The following is a 21830-nucleotide window of genomic DNA, read 5'->3' as shown; positions in this document are numbered from 1 at the left end:
ACAGAACAATTATAACAATATAGCATAATAAAAGTTATATGAATGCAGTCTCTCTCTCAAAATATCTTATTGTACTGTACTCACCTTCTTTTTCTTGTAATGATGTGGGATGATAAAATGCCAGCATCACGAGATGCAGTGAGGTGAATGATATAGACATTGTGACATAGTGTTAGGCTACTACTAACCTGATGATGATACATCAGAAGGAAGATCATCTACTCTGGGCCACAGTTGACTGGGGGTAACTCTGGAAAGCAATACCATGAATAAGGGGGTCTGCAGTGTTTGTATTCTCATCTTGGAGTTTTCCCGTGCATAGAAAGATGAGGTGAAAATTCCTCTGTTACTGAGGCAGCTTAGTACAGTGGGCAAGAGGTCAAGCTGTAGAGGTAGACATTGTGTCTTGGTTCTGCCCCTCAGTATCTGTGTGACCTTGGGCCTCTCTGTGCCTTAGTCCTCTCATCCTTAAATAGGGGAAATAAGAATACTTATAATGTTTTGTGTGAGGATTAGAATAATATATATGAAGAACTTAGTGAAGATTCAATAAAGAACATAGTAAAGATTCAATAAATGTTAATTGCTATTATAATTATTACTGATTTGAAAAATCACTAGAAAATGCAAAGCTTCATATAAAATGCACATCCCCAAAGAAACACTATAAAAATATGGTATTCTTTTGAGATGATTAATATTACAGTGTCCTGATGTTTTTGTACTTTTTATAAACCAATAAAAACAGATTAAGCTCCAACACAATATCCAAAATTATTATTGTGGTAAAAATAAAATACAGAATAATATTTAGCTGGTTTAAAGCACATGCAAACAATTGCAACTGAAGATCAAAACTAAAGTATGAATGGGAAGTTTAATATTGCATGTGGTATTACACACAGTAATTTAGAAAAAGGATCTTAAGCTTCTAAACCAAAATGAAGAAACACACACACAGAAGGACAGAATGTGAATGGCACTTTGCATTGATAGTATAAAAGGAGAGAAGTTAAAAATGTGTTGCGATGCAATGAAATGTATTCTATTAGAAAACTGTAAGTTGTCAATTCTACCATTACATCAGGTGGTTTGGTCTCTTTTATGAGTTTATTGGATTTCTTTTTATCTAAAAACAGATAACATTTTAAGACTAAGTGTGACACACCAATAATGCTTTGACCATATTCTTTCAGTACATTCTGTTAAAATATTTAACCAGTATTAGCCCAATAAAAGAGAGAATCTCATAATTTACTAATCAAATTTCTTTCCTTAGAAAGCTTTAGGGGCTCCTGGATGGCTCAGTCTGTTAAGCATCTGACTCTTGATTTCAGCTCAGATCATGATCTCAGGGTCTTGAGATGGAGCTCTGCATCAGGCTCCACACTGGGAAGGAGCCTGCTTAAGATTCTCTCTACCCCTCCCCTTCTACCCTAATCCCACTCAAGCTTTCTCTGCCCCTAAAATAAAAAAAAAGAAAAGAAAGAAAGCAAGCTTTAATATAAATGCTTATAGCATTTGACTTATTCTTGTGAGAACATCATTTCTCAGATTCTTTAGTTGATTCATCCATTCATTTGTTCCTCTACAGCCTTAAAACATATCAGTTAATTTGGTAGACAATAGATCTTGAAAGAATAAATAAGGAAAGGAATGTATGAAGGGGAATAAAAATAATTTTAAAGCAGTAAGATCACTGGCTAATTCTTAATCTGATTGTTATACAAAAAAAGACAAGAGTGGAGAAGAAATGAATATTAAGGGCTTACTATGTCACCTGCTTTAGGGATATATTGTATCATGTTTCATCTCCTGTCTAGCTTGTCAAATTGGTGTCACTACCCCCATTTTCAGATGAGAAAATTGAGGCTTAGACAAAACTCATGCCAAAGCCCACAGCTAATTCATGGTTGAGCCACTATTCACATCTGAGTCTGGGTAAAATCAAACTCGTTTCCGTAATACCACATTGTGCTGTTTCCTTGTAATTAGTGATATTGTGTGTTAATGTCACTTTTTTCCCATCAATCTTCACGTTCAACATCCTTTACAATGTATGAGACTAAGTACATGTGTAAAATTATTCTTGTCTGTGCATTTTGCATTTTAATACTTATAACCCAGACTACTAGAGAAATAAGTCTTTCGTACCAGTAAAAATTATCTCTGACCCTTTTTTTATTTCAAATTTCATTTTTTAGTATTTCCTTCTTATGCCCTATTATCTCTCCCTCAACTCCTCTTTTCCAACTGAATAAATAAATAATAAACAAACGAAAAAAATCAGGTTTACAGTAATGTCTAGGATCCTTGACTTTTTACTAATATTGACAAGGCACAGAATTGAACTTTAAATTTGTGTTTCCAAATAAACATCTAGTTATAAGGACTACATTGAAAGGAAACTAATGAAATTCCAAGGTGCTCTGGGGTGGCTGTTTTATTCTGATCGGTGGTAGATTGCACTATTGACCAAATGTCAGACACGGAGCGATACAATGATTGAATAAAAGTGTATACATAATCGGAGCAGAGAACTTTGCCAGGACCAGCTTTGTCGCCTTTCTCATAATACTAAAGGAAATTCTCTTTTTTTTTTCCCTCCTCTCTGAGTGCAAATAAATTTTTTTTCTTTCTGGGCCCCCTTCTCCTTTTATTGGTGCCCCCAGATAAAATAATGCAAGATGCCTTAGCCAGAGATGCTGATGAAATATTTTCAGCCTAGATATTAATCTGTTATCAGTTCTGTAGGTGTGAAATGTGATGAAGATGACAGAGAATCATGCTCTGCAGGCCTCAAGTAATTTGCACCAAAGATATTTAGATCTATCTTTGGACACTGCAGATCAGTTATTATGGGAGGGGAAAAGCCCTTGGGGAGTCTACCTTGAAACATATTTCAAATGCCAGGGGAGTTGCATGAAAATTGGGTAATGAATGAAACTCTGATTGCAGAAAAATCACTTTGGAATGTGCCTGCCGCTGTGCTGTGTAAACCTTCACTGCTTAACAACACGGGCTGAGTAGTGTGGCTTCTGTGATGCATTCTGATCCTACTTTCTGTCTTTACTCTTCTTGCACCATTCAGTTGGGGATGAATAAATATTTGTCATACAACCTGATGGTTATATTTTTTCCTTTAATTGAAAAAATGGCCATGCTGTATTCATAATATATGAGAACCTGTAGACAGCTTATGATAAGTTCGCCAAAGAAATTTTATCTTCTTTATCCCTCTACCTCTGCATAAATCAAACATTGTTTCTTAAACTCCAGATGGTATTTCCGAAGGCCTATAAACTAAACTAAACTAAACCAACTTTAGACCAGACTGGGCCTCTCGTTCCTAATAATCAAAATGGGATCAAGAGACATTATAAATACTTTTTTCTGGAAAACTTATCTGAAATAGCCAGAAGTGGTTTACAGTGGTAATCTGCCTGGTGGAAATGGCGGGGTACTCACTCCTACTTTTAATTTAGGAATTTAGCTTGAGACAAAGAACCCATGGTTGTTTATGTCATGGAGGCCTTTACCATGAATGTAAATATGAGATCGGAAATCCTAATGTAACTATGCAAAGACGTCACATTAATTTAAGTTATGGATAGAATAACTGTCTATATAAACTCAGCAAATTCTGATGTTAAGAGTGCAGTTGAAAATATGTTTAATAATGGAAATATAGAAATATTTATGTCTACAGAGTTTAGGAACTGTCTCTTTTTTGAAGTCTGCCCCTGAGTGAAATAGATCATTGTACTCCATTTAAATACGCACGTCTTTCTCACAAGCTCTAGAAGAATTTCTTTAAATATTTATTTATGTGACTATTTCTGTTTTTTTAGAGTGTAACCTCTACAGGGACAGAGAGTGTGTCCTCACCAGAGTGTGGCACATAATAAATGCCTAACAAGTGTTTGTAGAATGAGCACATAAATGAAGGGAAGAAAGAATGTACGAGTTAAGGCAGATGGGGTTATGGGTAGGAAAATCACCAATAACAGGGAAAATATGGCTTTTGGAGTCAGTGGGGAGGGGCAGAGCTTTTTCTCATGTATGGCAAAATCAGAAAGTGGCAAAAGGGCTAAATGAGAAAAGGAAGAAAACAAGGGAGACATCCTAAAATGATTTTCATCCGTTGTGAAATCGAAGAGTGGAATAAAAACTGCCCGAAGTAGAAATACTGTATTCTTCCTACCCGCACCAGATGGGTACCTACCAGGTGACATCAGAACTAAAGAACTTTACTCTAGGCTTTGGGGGTATATGAGCCAGTTGGATTCTAGAAAAGCAAATTTCATAATGAAAGCCACTTCTGACCCTGGAAGTTCTGATCCAAGTCACTTCACTCCAATTTCCAAAATGGTGCACAGTCGGCTCCCAGTTATACCAGTGGCACCAATACTTTCCAGGCTTATTTCAAAGTAGTTAAGTTTGGCTTTACTTTACCCAAAATATCTTTCCCAGTTAGACCTCGTATGTCTCAGAATACCTCATGTATTTCAAAGTCATCGTGTACTTCAGTGGAACCACCTCAGCCCCACAATAAAATTTCAGATTCCTCGGAAAAAAAAAGCTCATTACTAAATGACACATTTTAAAAATAGAAGTTTGACACCACTAGCATACATTCTGCCATTCTCTTTTCTCTCTTTGTTTCTCTGCTCTCAACCATTTCAGGTGTGTAAAATTGGGTAAGGACCTCTGTCTTGTGAGTGGGCCCTTCCAACATGCACCACTGTCTGGAAGTGAGTGCATAAGTACTTTGATACCAGAAAGAAACATTCTGATCATGAACACACAAGCAATGCTTAGAGAAACATTAGTATTTATGTTTAGTCCGCCTATAGAATCAGTCTTAAATAGGCCATCCAGAAATTCATTCTATATCCAGGTTCCCTTCTTCCTTTAACCACGTTAGCTCTTGCTCCTGGATCCCTTTGGCAGGAGCCCACAGGGACCAGATGATATCACTCCTGGATCTCACTTGGGAGGCAGAGACAGACCCTTCCTTACCTCAAGAATAATAGTAGGTTTGGGTCTTCCACATGGTTCAAAATGTAGCATCTGTGAAAAATAAAACTAGGTTTTGCTACCATAGCATAGTGTACAGTATTTCATAATAAAAATGTGACATAATATTATAGCAAAAGATGATTTTCCCACCAGAGGTGAAGAAGAGAAGGAATGAAGGAAGTAAGGGTTGGTCAATGAGATTTTAAATTTTGTTTTTAGGAGAAAAACAATGTTTTATAATTCAGAATTTCAGAGCAGAGGTGGGAGAAGCTAGAAGGTTTGAATCCCCAGAGGGGAGGATCTAAGGTGGGTATGTGCTATAAAGGCACACAAATGGGACTTTAAGAAAATGTTTTAATGTATATAAATGAGAATGAAAATGACTACAGAGGAGACCAGCTTAATTGGTTCTTGCAAAAGAGATAGAGGAAGAAGTGGAGAAAGGCTGAAATATAGAGAAGACTGAAAACTAGTTCCCTGGAATCTCACCTGAGGAGAAAAAACTGAATTTTTCCAAAGTAGATGTCTCTCTAAGAAAAAAAAAAAAGAGAGAGAAAAGTAAGCAAAATTGAATTTCCCATGGGCTTAGGAAAATAGGGCTTAGAATGCATTCTTCGGTTAGGAAATCCATTTGTTTGCTTAATTTGTTATTAATTTTTAGTAGGAAGCCCTCACCATTAATGGCTCACAACGTGACCACTGAATGAATGCAAGTGAACCATGGATTAGTGGGGGAAACATTGTGTTGGAATCAGAAGACCAAAAACAGGTCCCAGATCCATCACTGAAATTGCTGTGTCCTTGGGCAGTTTACTTCATCTCTGAAGCATCAGTTCCTTTATCTGGCGCCTGGCTGGCTCCATTGGTAGAACATGTGATTCTTGATCTTGGAGTGGTGAGTTCAAGCCCTATGCTGGGTGAAAACTTGCTTTAAGAAAAATAAATAAAGACACACATTAAACCTAACTTTGTAGGATTTATGAAGTTCAAATAAGAAAATGGATATAAAATCACCAGGAAAATTATTACCTCATTTTAACATCATTAACCTGTTTTTTATGTTAAATTTTTTTTTCACTTTTGGGGTTTTTCCCCTCTAATTAGATTTTTTTTTTTTCATACTTTTCTTAGGTACTATCACATCTTTTTTGAGAATGAAACTACTATACAACAATTACAGAATGAAATGCTTAGACAAAATAGATTTAAGATTTTTAAATATTTTGTTATTATGTATGTTTGTTCTTGATAACTTACTTTATGATAAGATTCCTGACTTTATTCTGTTCTCCTAAAACAAACAGAAAGTCTAAATGACTAGCCAAGACCTTGAAAATTATGACCCCAACTAGGTGCAAGTTTTCATGTGGCATGTGTTGATTTAGTTTATCTACCAGTATGAATAATAGATCCAGTCATTAGGGCTTACCTCTTTTAAAAGCAGTTTTTAAACTTTTAAGTCCCTACTTAGATGATCTCTGAAAAATGCCTTCTACATTCTGAAGAAATAAAATGCAGAAATGTTCACATTCATGAGACAATAGCTTTGACTGAATGCTGTAAAATGAAATCTGCTCTTTCAGTTTTTCTTTCAAAGGAAAAATTGCATAAATAATACATTTGGGCCTTGCAATACCAAACAAGCACAATAGCTACTTTACAGCTTTCATCAGAATGAAGGCCATCTTTTTCATTTTATTATGGAACCATTAATACAATATCATCAACTCTGATTGGCTGTAAGGTTCCAGACTGGAGGCACCATGCCAGATGTCAATGGAGGTGCTAATATCGCTGGGATATGGGATGGCACCAGCCCAGTGACTGGCGAGCCGATCCAATCTGGAAAAAAGAAATAAAGAAATCTAAAACTTCAAATTTGGGGGCATGTGTCTTTCTCGGGAAAATTCAGGTAAGACCTACCTTCATAATGCCCCCCAAATTTACCTGAGACTCTCTTAAATGATGAATGAATAATAGAGGTTTTCACATATAAACTACTTTCTTCGTTCAGTTTTTGGGATGTCTTTTGATAGATTTCTATCCAAATTAGCCTTTTTACCAGTCTATCAGAGGCACTAAAAAAAAAAAAGAAAGAAAACCTAAACCAAAAAATGGGTAATATTTGGTTAAGTCTATTTTTCTACTTATTTCAGTTCAAACAGGGAAGATTTGTTAGGGGGAGGAATAAAAATAATGTCAAAATTAGACTTTCTAATTATTCTTGGATTTAAATTATCCTTGCTATTGTGGTCTCTGTCCCGTGACAACAGATAATTGAGAGCTGGCTGTAATTGACATATTAGGGTTTTCTTTTACCTAAGGCAAATAGAAGGACACAGTTAAACATTAGGTTTTCCCTCCAGGTAAAAAGAGCACATGGCAGATAGCCACAAAATAGGGGTTTAAAGGGATTTACTTACTTGGGATAAATACAGTGCTGTAGAAGGAATTTAAAGAAAATTCAAAGCAACCCATGGATAACAGCCTTATGTTATATGGATTTAACACAACATGATTTAATTTTTTTATACAGAGGAATTAAACAAGGTAGTAGAACCTGTGATTTCCTAACATTATTGTTGATGTTTTAAAAGAAAATTTGGTTCTTCTCTGTTATGAAAGTGATTTCTAAAGGCCCTCTATATAATTAAATCTAATCTTCACTTTATCTTTGGGAAATAAAGATATTGTAGAATGTGTTAAGACATACTCCAGTTCATTGAGAAATGAATTAAAAACTGTCAGTCTACTCGACATTAACAAATATGCACTTTGAAACTTTACTACATTATGGTGTTGTATAGATATTGTGAGTAAGGATTCCCACCCCAGACTGTAGCTACGTGATCCTGCACAAGTCACTTAACCTGTCAGGGCCTCGGTTTTCTGTTCTATGAAATGGGAATGATTATAGAATGTATTCCATAGGGTTCTTGTGAGGTTTAAATGATCTAATATACGTAAAATACTCAGAGGAATGCCTGATATATGATAAATATTCAAAAAGTGTTAGTTATTTTTGCTACCCAACGGCATTTCAAATGATAGCAGAGTGAGAGTAAATTAAGAAGTAAAAAAACAGTTACCATTTTGTTGTTGTTGTCAGCATTACGTCCTGGTAGGATTCGAGAAAATCCTATTTAGTTACAAATTACAGCTACTGAGATTGACTGAATTAGATTTGAAGAATTTAAAATATAGTCAGCATCAAATATTTGTGTTTGCTTTTTTAACAGGCAAATTAAAACATTGGCAAGTGCCTTTTAATTTAATTTTTAATTCTTATCCCTTTGGAGACTACACATAAAATATTCATTTATCTTCAATTTCAGTTTGGTAATATATGCTTGGCAATTAAGAACTTGATGTACTGAGAGATAAATGTATTTAGGTTAAATGTTAGTACTTTGTATAAGCCTACTTTGCAGGAATTGTATTATACTTCTTACTCTTTGGAAAGAGACAAAGCAAACCCCTAATTTTTAGAGCTTTGGAAATGCCAATGTTTCCCTACCTCTTCAATAAAATTGCTGACATTAAGAACTCCACCTTAATTTTACTGTTCAAACACAAAATGCTAAGCACTTAGAAGGCTCACAGCTTACTCTTCATTCATAGCATTGATATCACTGATTTGGTCTGGATAATTCTAAGTCTCCCGAAGATTGGTCTTTGTTGTTGTGGGATACTGGTAATTAGGAATCGATAATAGATTTAGCATTTTCCAATATGGATGTCTTCCATGAAAATCAGGCCAAGTTTTCCCACTTTCTGTTTTTCTCATTTACCTCCCCTTCCCCTCCAAAAACCCAACCTCTTTATATAAAGATAGATGGATCTTTAGCAATTCATATGCATATACAAATAAAAACATATGTATAACAGTAGAATGGCTTAAAACTAACATCTAAAAACAGTGTTGTGTTAGGTTTATAAAATTGGCATTACCTATAATTTAACTATCAACTTTTTTCCCTTGTTATTACTTTTCTTTCATTATAGCTTCATTTGTTGCAATTAGTATAAGTAATTAAATTATAGTATATTTGAATTGCCAAAAAACTAACATGAGAATTGGTTACATATCAGAGTAGAAGCCAAGAAATGTGATTTTGTTCAAGGCATGTGTTTTTTCTGAGAATCAGATGGCTCCCATGTTGTCAGTAGGTGACTTTTCGAAATAATTTCAATAGTTCAAGAATGCCAATGAGGGGCGCCTGGGTGGCTCAGTCGTTAAGCACCTGCCTTCCGCGCAGGTCATGATCCCAGGGCCCTGCTCAGAGGGAAGCCTGCTTCTCCCTCTCCCACTCCCCCTGCTTGTGTTCCCTCTCTCACTGTCTCTCTGTCAAATAAATAAATAAAATCTTTAAAAAAAAAAAAAGAATGCCAATGAAAGTTTACATTTCTTGGGCATAATTCTGCACAGGTTATCTGAAGTTTCAGTTCCTTTGTCTTTGGCTAGAAGTGTGCCAATTCAATGGGATCCTATTGGTTATCTTATGCTAACTAGAAATAGCAGTTGAAAACAATATTTATGACTCAAGAGTATGACTTGTTTTGTAGGAAAAGGGCAGTGAGAAGTTACAGACAATCAAAACAATAATTGTTTTGGTGTTAAAAAGTTTGAGAAGTCTGGAATAGGGTTCTAAGTTTTCTCCCAATTTTCTAAATCATTACAACCTATTGTTTGACTCTACCAGTCATACTTTCTTATCTTAATGTAATCAAGCTTACTTCTTTTAAGAAAGGTTATAGCTCAAGTTAGACATATAAACATAATTTACCTTCCCCAATATAGGCATTATTCTGTATCAGGATATAACACAAAGGTGTTTTGTGTATAAATTAATAATATTAATGTTCATGTGTAGCTCATGAAATTGAAGATGATGCATACTTGAATATAAATTATCGAGTCTGTTGAAGATTTGGCTGAGAAGGCTATCATATAACTAACTTCATGTGTGCAGGTGCTCTGCATGGAATTAATGTAGAATTATTTATTTTGTCTTTATATAAAGCCTCCCTACTTGCAATTTCCATTATACCTATATACTCAGATTTGTTTAATTGGTTTGATTAATATCCATATTTGTGTAATGGAAGTCATTTTTTAAAATCTTTGCCTTATCAGGGGCACCTGGGTGGCTCAGTTGGTTAAATGACCAACTCTAGATTTCAGCTAGGGTCATGATCACAGGGTTGTGAAATTGAGCCCTGCATCAGGCTCCGTGCCGAACATGGAGCCTGCTTAAGATTCTCTCTCTCTTTCTTGCTCTGCCCCTCCCTGACCTCACTCGTGCTCTCTCTCTCAAAAAAAAATTTTTTTAATTATAAAAAAATCTTTGCATAATCAAGTATCCTAAGAAAATAAACCCTGTTAAAAAATACTCGTTAAGGTTATTGAAGTAACTGAAAATGGGGTGCAATCTAAATTACCAATGATAGTTTAAGAAAACTATTGGGCAGAATGTTTCACATCTATTTAAAAAAGTGTTTACTTAAAAATGGGGTAATTTGGGGTGCCTGGGTGGCTCAGTCCATTAAGCGTCTGCCTTTGGTTCAGGTCATGATCCCAGGGTTCTGGGATCAAGTCCTGCGTCAGCCTTCTTGCTCAGTGGGGCACCTTCTCCTCCTTCTGCCTGCCACTCGCCCTGCTTGTGCACTCTCACTTGCTCACTCTCTCCCTCTCTCTCTCTCTCTCTCAAAATAAATAAATAAAATCTATAAAAAAAAAAGGGCAAATTCTTGGGGCACCTGGGTGGCTGAGTAGGTTGAGCCTCCAACTCTTGGTTTCAGCTCAGGTCATGATCGCAGGGTCATGAGATTGAGCCCTGCATTGGGCTCTGTGCTCAGCAAGGAGTCAGCTTGAGATTCTCTCCTTCTCCTTTTGCCCCTCCTCCCTCTCTCTCTCTCTCTCAAATAAATAAATAAATCTTTTAAAAAATGGGCAAATTGTTGTCATAATGTAAGTGAAAAAGAAACTGCCAGGATGCCAGATTGTATATGTAATAGGAACACAATTATGTAAAAGAAAACAAACAAAAGTCATGAATTAGGAAAAAATACTGAAAAAAAGACACTAAAATGTTAATGTTTCCTTCTTTTTTCCTGTGGTGAGCATATATTTCTTTCATAATCAAAATTATTATTACTTTATTTTTTAAAAATCTCATTTATTTTCAAAAGTCACTAAAATAATGTATTATTTAGTAGTTACATATTGCTAAGTATATATCTAGCATTATTTCTTATGTTTAATCTTCAACGACCCAATGAGCTAATTTATTCTTATCATTTTATAGCTGAGGAAACTTAGGAACAAAGAAGTTAAATAACTTGCCTCAACTTACACATTAGTAGGCTGTGCAACTGGGGTTTAAAATTAGGAAATATGGCTTTGGTCTGTGCTATACTATGATCAATTTGTACAGCTGAAAAGTTTTTATATCTTAATTTTTTGAATATTTAGGCATGACAAAAGTACAGATGGTATTACAGACACCCATATACCTATCACTGAACACTCATAATTCATTGAAATTGTGCCAGAACATGTTTATTTGAATCAGTATTGACTCCTACAAATGTATCATTGAGAATATGTCACTTTCAGTTGATAATGCCATTTTAATTTTTTAAAAATAAGAATAACTACTGTTTACTAGGGTCTTAAAAAGAGCAGGTAGTGGTCTAACAAAATGTGTATAAGATCTATACGAGGAAAATTTTGAACTCTGATAAAAAAATCAAAGAACTAAATAATTAGGGAAATAGTCCGTTTCATGGATAGGAAGACCATATTATCAAGATGTCAGTTCTTAGACTCTTAAACACAGAGAACAAACTGGTGGTTCCAGAGAAGAGGTGAGTGGGAGGCAATGGGTGGAATAGATAAAGGGAATCAAGAGCACACTTATCCTGATGAGCACTGGGAAATGTATAAAATTGTTGAATCATTGTATTTTACGCCTGAAATTATACTTGAATTACTGGAATTATACTTGAATTAATTATACTTGAATAACTTTTTTAAAAAAATCTCAGTTCTTCCTAACTGGATCTATAGATTCAACACAATTTCAGTCAAAATCCCATTAAGTTGTTTTATGGATATCAACACACTAATTCTAAAATTTGTGTGGAGAGAGAGAAAATCAAGAACAGCCAGCACAATTTTGAAGGATAAGAACAAAGTAGGAAGACTGACACTTCCCTACCTCAAGACTTATTATGAAGCTACAACAATCAAAACAGTGTGGTATTGATGAAAGAATAGACAAATAAATACATGGAACATGATAGAGAGCCCAGAAATAGAACCACATATATTTTGTCAACTGATTTTTGACAAAGAAACAAAGGCAATGGAATGGGAAAAAATGATAGTCTTTTCAACAAATGATTCTGGAATGACTGGACAACCACAGCAAAAAAAATTAATCTAAACACAAATCTTACGTTCTTCACAAAATTTAACTCAAATTGGATCATAGATCTAGAATATGCTGGGTGTGGTGATGACTTTTGAGATATAATACCAAAGGCACAATCCATAGAAGAAATAATTGATTAGTTGAGCTTCATTAAAATTAAAATCTTCTTCCCTGCAAAAGACACTGTCAAAAAATGAGAATACAAGCCACAGGCTTGAAGGTAATATTTGCAAAAGACGTAACTGATAAAAAACAAAATATATTAAGAATTCTTACATCTCAATAAGAAAATGAACAACTTGATGAAAAAAGCAGGCAAGAGACCTGAACAGACACTTCACCAAAGAAGATATACAGATGGCAAATAGGCATATGAAAAGATGAACAATAGCATGTGTCATTAGGGAAATGAAAATTAAAACAACACTGAGATACCTCTTCATGCTTTTTTTAAGTGGTGAAAATCCAAAACACTGAAATCACCAAATATTGGCAAGGACGTGACGAGGAATTCTCACTCATTGCTGGTGGGAATGCAAAGTGGTACAGCCATTTGGAAGATTGTTTGGCAGTTTCTTATAAAATTAAACATACTAGTACCACACAATCCAGCAATAGCACTCTTGGGTGCTATTTCAACCCAAATGAGTTGAAAACTTACATCCACCCAAAAACCCACACATGGATATTTATAGCAGTTTTATTCATAACTGCCAAAATTTGGAAGCAACCAAGATGTCTTTCAGTAGGTGAATGGATGAATTGTACATCCAGACAACAGAATATTATTCAGTGCTAAAAAGATATAAACTATCAATATATGAAAGGACATGGAAAGATCCCCAATGCATATTATTAAGTGAAAGAAGACAATCTGAAAAAACTAAATACTAATGATCTGAACTATATAACATTCTGGAAAAGCCAAAATTTTAGAGACAGTAAAAAGATCAGTGGTTTCCAGGGGTTGAAGGGAGGGAGGGATTGATAAGGGAAGAACTTTTAGGCAGTGAAACTATTCTGTATAATATTGTAATGGTGGATACACATCATTGTACATTTGTCCAAACCCATAGAATATCACAACACCAAAAGTGAACCCCAATGTAAACTATAGGTTTTGGGTGATAATGATGTGTCAGTGTAGGTTCATTAATTGTAGCAAATATACCACTCTGGTGTGAGATACTGAGAATGAGGGAGCTATTCATGCTTGGGGGCAGGAGTATATGAGAACTCTCTGCACTTTCCACTCAGTTTTGTTGTGAACCTAAAACTGCTCTTGAAAAAATAGTCTATTTTTAAAAAATATGCATCAGAATATGCTAAGATACTCACATATTTATCTTGTTTAATTCCAACAAAAATCATATTAGTATGAACCACTCTTTCCTAATATTACAGAGGAGATCATTAAGATATAAAAGGTTTATTTACCCAAGGTCATTAGACTCTAGAGTGCATATTTGTAGCCATCACAAATTCAAAACATTTTGAAAAATTCCTTATAACTCTACAACAGATTTTTGTGTGTGTGTATCATCAACAAAAGCAAAAAGAGTCATTCTCAAAGGACAGTATTATTTCCTTTTAATGAGATTCTATTTGGAAAAAAACTTAGTAAAGTTGGGTGATAAGGCTGAATAATACTATTACAGATTAAAAAACAACAACAACTTTGTGTTAAAGCAGTATCACCAACTTGTGGTCCTTGGGCCAAATTTGGCCACTGAGTACTTTGTTCTTAGCTACCCTAATGTGGGAAGGATATTTCACATGTAATTTCATACATCAGGTCATTTGTAAAACTATGCCCAGATTGTAATGTGGCATCAATGAGCTAAAAATGGTTGTGGCTCACCTTCTTAAATGGTACGTGTTTTCTTCAATCCTTTAGTACCCCATCATCCCCTATTATCTCCCTGTCACTGAGGCTAAGTGGCAGCTACTCTTTATGATAGCATTTTCCCTGTTATTTTTCATCTACTAGAATCAAGGAAATTTTTTTACATCCATTTATTTATAGGAAATAAAAGATAAGGCAAAAGGGTCCCATGTTTCATGAAAAACAGGATTATAAATTTATTTGTGGAAATGTTGAGTATCCTATGTTTAATATGCCAATATTTCATGTCTGTGTAAAAGAATGCCACTTAATTCATGGATATGAAAAAAAGAAGAATTCTGACTAATATATGGAAAAACGTATGGTAAAAGTTTAATTAATTGAAAAATACTGATATTTAATCAGGACTTATTTTGAAATGCAAATAAAATATGTGGTGCTACAATGAAATGCAAATGTGTATTAACTGAAAAAAAATTGCTCTGGCATCAAAGCCTTTTACAGCTGATAAGTTCATAAAGAAGTGTCTGTAGAGGATAGCAGAACTATGAGTCCAAAACAGAAACAAGTATTTGCAAATGCAAGTCTAGCTGAAATACAGTTCAGAGTGTAGAAGATAGACTTGAGAATTCATAGGACAAAATATTGGAAAATGTTAAGTATATTTGAGTGTTCCATTGCAGCTGATAAAAGTCTACATATAAATAATAATACCTATTTGACTATATTATTCATACTATAGTGCAATGATAGGCACAAATTGAGAAAATTATTTATTATGTGAGGAAAATCCTCAAGAGGTGAATGTAGTGATTTAATGTGTGAGCATGAAAAAAGGTATTGCTCTTACAGTGGTATGAAACTTGAAAATAAGAACAGAAAATGTACATGTGTTCATTGTGTCATTTATGAAGTGACTCTTTGAGCTAAAAATGTTAACCTTGAAATGCATCAATAGTAATGAAGACCTTCCTCCTGGATATGCTCACATGGGTTAAACCACTGAGGTGTTGATGCTTTGCTTGATGAAATGGAGGCCTAGTTGTTCGACATCCATAGTGCTAGTAGTGTTGATATGACATAGTGCCAAAGATATATATACATATACATACATACACACAAACATGACGCACTCATACAGGATTGAAAACAATTGCTTATTCTTTTTTTTAAGATTTTATTTATTTATTTGACAGAGAGAGATAGAGAGAGCGGGAACACAAGCAGGGGGAGTGGGAGAGGGAGAATCAGGCTTCCCGCTGAGCAGGGAGCCCAATGCGGGGCTCTATCCCAGGACCCTGGGATCATGACCTGAGCCAAAGGCAGACGCTTAACGACTGAGCCACCCAGGCGCCCCAACAATTGCTTATTCTTGACATTCAGATAAATCACTGCCTGTCACAAGTTAAAACCCAATCAAAAACTTAACTTTTTTTTTTTTTGGTTGGTATTTTAAATATCAACATTCTTTAAATTTCTTTGCAGTGATTTTTGCACTAGTTACACAAATTTGTGAGTCGAGCAACTCATTCTTAGAGAAACTTTATCTTTGGAAAATTACAATGGCACCAAACTTTTGGCTCATTTTCTATGCTAAGATTGTTCTACCAACACACAAGGGATTGCATGAAATCTGAAATCCTCAAATTCTGTATTTAAAGACCAAATTCTTAAAAAAAATAAAGGACTTATAATGAATGAAGAATTACAAATGGTTTACTACTGAAACAGCATGGAATATAGTTTTACAAATCCAAATATGGTGACACTGAAAACCAGAACTCTACAAATTATAGAAACTCTCGTGCAAAGATTCGATACATGTTTGGAAGTAGCTGTATTTGAGAACGTCTGTTTTCCATAATGAACTGAAGAAAACTAAGCATGATTTAAAATTAAAAGAGGCATTACAACAGAATACACAAAACCCAATGTTGACTAGAACAGAAGAAAGCGAAATATTTTTTGGATCCAAACCAAAGGAGTAATGAATTAAAAAAAGGAAATTTTAATCATTGAACTTATTTAATAGCTCCTGTATTTGCTTCCATTTTAGCTGAAAGTAAAATAAAATATCTGATGTTATATCTGTATAATTTTATACAATAAAAATACAAATTTTATTTTTGGTGGTTGTTTTTTTCCCATCCATCCAATTTTACTCATTTTAATTGGCTGGCTGGCCCAACTCTAAAGAAATGAGACATAGGCAGTCTCAAATGAAGGGTTTTATTATAACTGAAAAAAACATACAGTGTACTAATTTCACTCCTTAGAAAAGGACTACACAAATTTGCATATGTTATAATTTTAATGTCTTTATTTAATAGTCATACCTCTGAAATTATAAAACAATATATCTTTGTTAAAATTATAAGAAAATTCTGGGAAGGCAAAAATAAAGTTTCTTTGATTTAAAAATTTTTGAAAATGAATTTGTGTTTAGTTCCTTTATTAACAATGATAATTTGAAGAGTGCCAATGTGTAGTCAGAGTAATAAATGTATTCCTAATGCAGCACAGACAAGCACTAAACACTAAATATGAAGGCACTGAAAACCAGGCTTCTACACAAATTTCAGAAGTAACCACTGTGATTATAACAACTATTGTGCATTAAAGTAGAATTTTTTTTCTTGTTAAAAAAGGTTAGATACCCTTCTGAGGGTGACATTATCTTCTCATTAAGAAGAATGAATTTGATCTTTGGCTCCAGTTAGTCTCAAAATTCACAATTTATTCTTCTTTTACATGGACAATTAATGTTAAAGCCCATATTTAACATTATAATAACAATATACTTTTCTGTCAGAAGAGATTGTCATCTTTTGTTTCATATGTAAACATTACCTCTATGATCAAGGTTATGACAAATTGTATTTTAAAGGGTAACATTATCCATGTCTGCTGAAGATAAACTAAATTAAATGGACAGATAGATTAGATATAAAAAGGGATATTAAGAGATTATGGAATTACTTCCCCCAAGATCTTTTAAAACAGTTGAGATACCCATCTGCCTACAATAGTTTAGGTAAAGTTTGCCTAAAGCCAGCAGGATGAAGCAGAAAGATAACCTCTAGAGGTTTCCTTCAGCCATATTTTTTCTAAGATTTCACTCTATTGCCCTCTAACTGTATTGGCATCTTCTCAGTTTTCTGATGAAGAATCTGGGTAGCATAGATTTTTTTCTTAATGTTAACACAGTGTCACTCCAATTTTTAAGCTATGTTTTTCAATGTAAAAGAAAGGTAGCCAACGTGGAAAGAGTAACAAAATTCAGACTTTATGTATAAAAACTAAGTATCATCAATCCACATAAATTTTATTGAAAGTCAGGATGGCAAAGTTAAACATTTTAAAACCCTACTTCGTCCTTCATTACCGCAGCTTCATTGCCAAATAATGACATGATTTGGGTTTTCAAACAGAATTTTTAGTTTCACCATATAAGTTTACAAGCATATTTTAAATAAACTGAGATATGTTCCGTTAACGCTAAAAGGGGGTTGAAGTATCATCCCCAACAAAAACAAAATTCACTTAAGTCATAAATGAGTGCAAGTGACCACATAAAGCCATGTATTTTGGGCACCTCCAAAAGTCTGAGGTGGGAGGGGGTTGCCATACACATAAGCCAAGAGCACCCCCTCAGAGTAGGGCAGAGCACACCCGCACAAACATCGTGATTGCCCTGGAGTGACAGTTAGATCATGCCCCACTCCTTTCATAATTGTTTTCATGTTGATTTATTATGAAGACTCTGAGAAATTCGGTTTTAATAAGTGCTGGCTACTAAACATAAGAAGACCACTAATAGTTGAAAATATAACAAAATTCTGAAAGATACAGTTCCTTTTGTTAAAACACCGAGAATATCTTTGCCTTTTCAAGTCTGGGCATTGTGCTTTTCTTGTTAGTTATTCATTCATGGAAAGTTCTATCCTAAATTACTTGTGGTACTGACAATATTTTTAACTGGGTCATATCCCCAAAACTGTGCTATTTTACGAGTGCTCTGATAGTTTTATTAGCTGCACAACTAGGAGAAGAAACCACTCTCTCCATAACCTATGTTAAGAATGGCTTATATAATGAATTTTTGCACAAAATATTTATGAGTATAAGACAATTTTTCCCAAGGTCTGAAATGATCTGTTATTATTTAGGACATAATGATAATTGTTTATGACTGAAGTTTTTTATAGACAGGTTTGTTTATTCAATGAACAATTGATCAGCAAGAGAGCCAAAGTCACCTACTTAGGCTGGTGGTCCAGTGGTCAGGATTCAGCTCCCTCTCCTAACAGAAACACTTTGAAGCATGAGTGAATTACAGTGGTAAATACCATGTGTGAGTAACATTCAGTGAAGGGACATGAGGGAAGACGTGGTCCAGAGTAAAAATATCTGATTGACTTTCCATAAATCAGTTGTCCAAAGTTGACTTAACTTGAAAACAATGTGCTCCCTTTGTGATAGAAACCTAAGAGAATGGTAGCTAGGAAAAAGGATGTAGGAACCACAGTCTCCAGAAGGCACGGTATCACTTAAAAAATCTTTTACAATTCTCACATACGACTTTCATTCATCAGAAGAAAATATTTGCGTTTCACAAAATAAACCTCTGTGGCTTATAATACAATTTACTCATTGTCATTTTATAATTATAGATAACACATGATAAACAATAATGGATGGTGTGCTTTTACTAAACTTTATTTTTCTAATCCTAATACAAAGAAGATAAATTCTATTATACCGTGCATGACTGTATTTCACTTTTGTGAAAGCAAATGCCTATCGTAGTTAATGTACAGCTGCAGAAAAAGCTTAGGTGGCTAGAGCAACTCACTGCCTCGTTTCTCTTTCAATTATACAGTAATCATTTAATGAAAAGAAACATTTATCATATCTCTGATCTAATCCAAGAAAAGAGCAGTTATCCTTATTTAAGTTTTATGCTTTTTTTCAAAAGATATTGAATATATTTATATGACTCATTGAAGCTACTTTACTGTTTTCAAATAATGCATACATCACTTTCTACAAAGAATCCAATAAATTAACAATATGCTCTGGCCACTACTCAGAGGAAAAAAACTCCAGTACACTGTAGCTGTGTAAATCACAACTACAGTTTAACGTAAATTAAATGCATAAAATCCATCAGGGTCTCTGGAATGTTGCCCAAAACATTTGAAAACCATGGATAAAACAAATGTGATGTAGTTTGGTTTGTGAAAGATCCTCTTTTCCTTCATGTTTCAGAAAGATAATAAAGCTTGAGTCAAGTGATAAAAATAGTTTAAATGTAAGACTTAACAAGTCTGTTTAGTAAAGTTTGAAACTGGCAGGAGACTTAGTCATTCTCTATTTTTCATTTCTTGTTGTTAAAGATTTCATTGTAGTACCTGTAAAATGTGTGTATATGCTAAGAAACATGCCGTTTATAGTACTCATTTCAAAACCGTCTGTGTTTGAAAACAATGTTTGGCACAAGAAATCAGCAAAGACAGAGGAAAAATATTAAAATCACTGTGGGAGTGACAGCAAAAAATGGAGAGAGACAGATTCCTCCAGTCTGATCCTTTATGATACTTTTCTAGTTATTGAGTATATAAATTTCAATCTCTTAGTACAACTGAAGGGGGAAAAACATGATTATCATATCACTCATCGCTTCACAACTTTAAATTCAGCTCTGATATAAATTCACTCTGAATAAAATGACTTTTAATATTTCGCTCCTTAACCTAAGTATTAAATTTTGTATGATTAAAAATTTATTTACACTCTCTTCCTTAATTTAGGTTTTTATTTGCTGTTATTGCCATTCCTAACCCAACATGGCAAAAAATATCTCTCTGTACATTAGAGCAAGGGAAGTTTTAAAGCAAAAAGTAACATTAGCCTTGGCAGGTAATTAGACTTTAAAAGCAATCTTTGGTAAAATAAATAATGTGAAGGGAAATTGCTGAGACCACTCAGCCTCTCAGCTCCACAGATATGCATCCATAATATTTCATAAGAAAAGAGAATTAGGAAGATATAAATAGTCAGACATCATTGGAATTACTTGTTTTTAGAATTTGCTTAATAGAATTATGAGCTTGCTGGTAGCTATAGGACCAAAGTGAAGGATTCCTAGTATATCAGAGTTCTGCAAGGAAGACATTTTTCACCCTGTGATTATAAAGAGACTCTGTAAATTGTTTCTAAAACAGAAAAACAGGAGGCAGGAAGAGCCAGCTTCTCAATAAAGAAGATTACATGCAGAGCTGAGACAGACCCAGACACAAGTTGGTAGGGGGCGATTTGGCACTGATGGTCATTTATTTTTCCAGTGCTAGAAAGTCTTTAATGGTTACAGGTAGTTGACAGCATTTACAGAGGAGCTTTGGGTACAAACATGATAGTATTTTCAGAAGAGCTTCCCTCTACATCATTCAGGAGCAATTGTTCAGCGCTGGCTTAGAGAAAAGGGGTGCCTTCTATTGATTGAATTACCAACACCTTTCAGTACTCTGCTCAAGACGAGGATGATCTTGAAGAAGTGCTATCAAATTTAGACATTTTGAATATCTTACCTCTTTAAGATATTTAAGATTTCTTAGTTCTTTAAGAGTCTATTCTGCCTTTGATAACATGTGCTTGGGGCTCATCAGTGCTAATGGGAATTAACAACAAAATGGACCCTTAATCATTTCTCTTACGTTATAGAAAGGCATGATTTGAGGACTTGATTAGGGCTGTAACTGAACAAGATACTATGAAGATCTGATGCTCTTAAACATGTCCATTGCAATAATTCAACTGGAAATTTATTATAAAAATTTTCTTCTAGATAGTGTTACTTCTGTGACATCTTTTAAGCACACAAACTAAATCTTGCAAAAACATTAAAGGTATTTGAACACTAGTTATTTACAAAAGTAAAGACATGTATTCATAGTTCATTTGATATCCATTTAGCTTTTACTTGGTGTACACCAGTTTATAATTCTTACTGGTTTTAAAAGTAGAGTTTTCTTATTTGTCCAGAAAGCATTGTGTGAAATGCATTTTCACTTCTTTTTACAAGGTTTGAAGTTTTTAACAGACAAATACTTTTAGAAAACCTTACCATTTGTGTGACACACATTTATAAACTCAAGCTGAGAAAAATACTAATCTATATAAATATCCCGTAGGCAACATAGAATGTGTATTCCTTGGAGCAAAGCAAAGTGAGAACTGGGAATTTTCATGGATTTCAGTTATCCTGATACCGATTATCTGAGCATCCCCAGTTTCCAAGTGGCTTCTTGCTGTCTTTATCTGCACTGCTTTTCTCCACCCCAACGATGCAGTTTACTTCCCCGAAGACATCCCTGCCCCTACCAAGCTATTTTATTTTACAACCCCAAGTCAGAAATTTTTACTACTGCCAGAAATGTTTCTGGCTTCCAGTCTTGAGTTTCAGTGTTACTCATTGTGGATATTATACCACCATCACACTGTGATAGAGATGCATTAGGTAA

Source organism: Halichoerus grypus, chromosome 6, assembly GCF_964656455.1.
Source record: "Halichoerus grypus chromosome 6, mHalGry1.hap1.1, whole genome shotgun sequence".
In the NCBI taxonomy this organism is placed as follows: Eukaryota; Metazoa; Chordata; class Mammalia; order Carnivora; family Phocidae; genus Halichoerus; species Halichoerus grypus.
This window is presented reverse-complemented; position numbering follows the sequence as displayed.